Raw genomic sequence first — 3,977 nt, 5'->3', positions numbered from 1 at the left:
CGCATTGGGAGCGGCCCGCGCTCTGCCCGGGGCAGCGAGCAGGACGGAGCAACGGCGTTCCAGAAGACGGAATGCTCGGGTCCCTACACCGCTGCAACCCGGGCAGCTGCGCTGATTTCCAGCAGTTGTCAGACATCTATTTTGTTTTTCCTTCCCACTTGACCTGATAACCAATGTGTGTGGAACGGCAGTAGGCTGCTCCAAAAGTCAGTCATTTTCTACAACGTTGTGCATCCTAGTGTAAGACACACGACCTAGGGAGATAAATGCTTCATTAATAGTAAATAAAATGGAGGGGCATTCATCACACCAGGATTTTGAAGAACATCGTCTTTAACATTCAGCAACAAAGCAAGCTTACAATAAATAGAAATTAGCTAAAAAGATGCAAAGCAAATAAAGTTGATTGAAAATGTAATTGTGAGTTTTCAGCTTTATATTTTCTCTCCCACATCCTGCAAAGAAGCTAATATGTGAACAGGGACAAGTTGTGGGCTTCTTGTAGACACTGGGCTGTACAGACAGAAGGCCCCACCACAAACCCCTCAGAGTACACTGGGGAGATGTCACACCTCACCTCTGCAGTGTGGATGTGCAGCATGTACAGCTGCAGCAACACTCATCGCAGATAGTCTTTTTAATTGGATTTAATTATAGTTTATATTGTGCCTTTAATAATATGCAGAAACAAACAGGTACCATTTCTGTCCACAAATGTGTAGTCACATTGAAATCCACATAGTTCTTTGTGGTGGTTGGTGTTTGTAGGATTGGGCTTACATTTTACTGAAAGAAATCTCATGCAGAAGCAGAGGCAACGCAACCCCTGTCTGTCTCCATGTAAGCATTCTTAGTTTTTCTCACAGCCATTACAGGATGCTTGTAGGAAAGGTTTGGTTCTCTTTCCATTTGAGCTGTTTGGGACATTGCCATGGGCTGCAGATGAAGCAATTTGAAACCCTCGCATTGCATGTAATCTCCAGGTCAGAACTTGCTTTGGGCTTACATCAGGTCTCATCTTTGTTTCAGCTGTATACTCTTATTTTGTACCCTAAATCAGGTCTCTCTGCCTCAAAGTCAAGGCATACTCTTGTGCAAAGTTATGAAGCAGGTGACTGCATGACAGGAAGCTGCACTCAGCTGTAGGTTATAACCTCTGGGCAAACCTGGAGCCTTTCAGTATAACTGTGCCCCCAGGAGGCAGCTCCAGCCACCTAACTTCCAAGGTGTGGCTCTTCCTTCCGATTCCCAGGAAGGCTGGTGCAGATAGATGCTGCTCTCAGCTGAGAAATCACCACCTATGGCACAACCTCGCAGCAAATACCAGAGTCTGACCACAAAAATGTTTGGTTTTTTTGTTTTGTTTTGGTTTTTTTTGTTTTTTTCCCCCTCTCCTCATCTCCAGATTCTCTTCCAGAATGGGCTTTTAGTTGTTTCCCCAGAAGCAGATCACATTCCCATTTTTAAAATGTGAACTACATTCTGAATCAGAGTAGGCATTGCTCCCCACCTCCTAGCTGAAACGCTAGTGCTAACAGAATTTTGTAGGCAATTCCAGTGGGTATGAAATACCCACGTGTGCTTGATCAAGAACATTAAATAGGGTTGTAGTTTAAATATTGAGCTAGTTCAAATGTTGAACATTGATGCCCTTTAGATAACATATGCCAGGATACTTATTGTAAATAGAACTAGCAGTAAGAAATACCTTTTAGGGCATGGAGAACATCTTATGAATTTCAAAAATGAAGAAATAGGCAAAGCAAACAAAACAATTAGAGATTAGAATGAATGTGCAAATCTGCATATTTCTATGAATATTTTTCCCACAATCATTCCATGTGGGAACACTGTATACTCTTATGACCTCAGTGTTATAACAGAAGAATGACAGAAGCAATCAGATCAACCCTATCTTTTACAGAAAAGCTATTGAGCACAATTCCCATTTCATCTTCCTAGTTACCAGTAGTGTCCTCCCTGAATCATGGGCACTGTAATGCTTAATATATATAATCCATGTCGAGGTTGGAAAATGTAATTTCTTCATATTAAAAAGGAGATAATTACTTCAAAGACCAGCACTATTTGAACAGTTCCAAAATACACTTTGAAATGAAAACATTTCTCCTGTCCAATCAACCATTAGCTTAGAGAGGTGCAGTAGGATGCAATAGGATGCAGTCTGCTATGATCTAGAAAACTTGGAGTTGCATTTCACCTCTTCAGATGAAACAGATCGTATCTTCATGCAGTTAGTGCAGGGGAATGCCAGGGAGCTGGAGTTCTAAACAATTTGAGATAACGATCATGAAGTTCAAAAGCTTTGAAACGGATCCAGCATGTAGATGAAAGATAAGTTTAGCAATTACAAATGTTTTCTTCTGTTTGCACAACATTTATCTTTGAATATATTTAATTTTGCTTTTCTGAACAGGTGCATTTCCAGCTTGCTATAAAACTATGTCCAAACAATCTGAACTGTCAAAAACTAACAGTTTCCTTGAGTCTGACTCCAAAAAGCACTGCCAATCAAGAAAAAAAGGTTCAGCTCAAGTCCTCATTCTACACCTTTTATTCCCTCAGGACTCTGACTACAGGACTTTTCAACCCATATGTTGTTTGCTTTGAAAAACACCTCCCATTTTCTTCTATGGTAAACCACCTGCTCAGTGTGATAGCAAAATCCATCCAACAATCTCCCAGTGGTACCAACATCTACTAACAGGGTATGGTGTTCCTGATGCTGCCAGCCTGTCACAGCTTCTTGTCTCCTATCACTCTGATTTTCAGACCACTGTCTGGGATCATCTCCTAAAAATCAATTCTTAGCAAGATGGCTTTTTTCTTTTAAACCACACATCACCAAGCATGCCATAGGTCTGATTGTGTTCATTGCTGCTATAAACATCTTTTATAAGACAAATCAATGCAAATTTACAAGCTGTAGCAATACAATATTGACACAGCTTTTCATACAATAATTTTTTTATAGTCCTCACCACTCCAAACACAGTGGTGAAATTCAGTACTGATGTAAGCAGATACCATAGTACCAAAGGTGACCTTAGACTGCAGTCAACTACACCAAAAGTTAATGGGGCCCTGTCAGTTCAGGCATGTTTTTGAATGGCTTTGAGACAAGAGCGCTTGTTTATTTTAACTACACAAAATATAATTTCAGAGTATCTTTATCTGATTAGTAATCAAAGCTTGGAGGTACTTGTTCAAGCAATCTTGTCAAGTTCCCATTTGTTGTCTGCGCTGCTTAAGAGAAAGGGAGCCCTAGAACTTCCACAATTTGGAAAGACTTCCTTTTTATGCTGAGCAACCATCAAACTAGTAAAAAAAAAAAAAAAGAAAGAAAGAAGTCCACTGTATGGGTGCTATAACACCAAATGAGGCATATTGAAAGAAAATGCAAATTTCTATCTGCTTGTCAACTAAGTTGATGTGGCCATCAAGGAGATAAAGTTTTCATAAAATCCATTAACCAAAGGCTGCCTATGCTATTGCTGGCCTGCAGACCAAAGTGGGTGTGCGAGTATCTTGTCCTTCACAGCTGATAGATCATTACTTAAGCAGTATCATCAGGAATTGCAGGGAAGAAAAATGGGCATGCTCCATAGATTAGCTGTCATAGACTATCTTACAAAACACAACATACACTCAGAGTAGTAATTTATAACCTTGTTGTATTTCTTTGTATAAAGATCTTAGTTTAAAGATCAAAGCATTTTACTTCATAAAACTTTCTCTCTAGTTTGTATTCTGCAGAGCATTGCTCCAATAGCTAACTAGCAAATTTGTTCCTGAATTCTTAGGTTCAGATGCAAGTTTTCACGTAAACTAAACTGAAAGGAATCCCTTGCCACAGAAATACATTATTTTCTTACAAGAAGAAAGAGGACTATGTAAGAGGTAATATTTACCTAGATGTAGTAAAAGCATAGTCAGTATTAATCTGAAAGTTGATT

The sequence above is a fragment of the Meleagris gallopavo genome, chromosome 10, assembly GCF_000146605.3.
Source record: "Meleagris gallopavo isolate NT-WF06-2002-E0010 breed Aviagen turkey brand Nicholas breeding stock chromosome 10, Turkey_5.1, whole genome shotgun sequence".
Classification (NCBI taxonomy): domain Eukaryota; kingdom Metazoa; phylum Chordata; class Aves; order Galliformes; family Phasianidae; genus Meleagris; species Meleagris gallopavo.
This window is presented reverse-complemented; position numbering follows the sequence as displayed.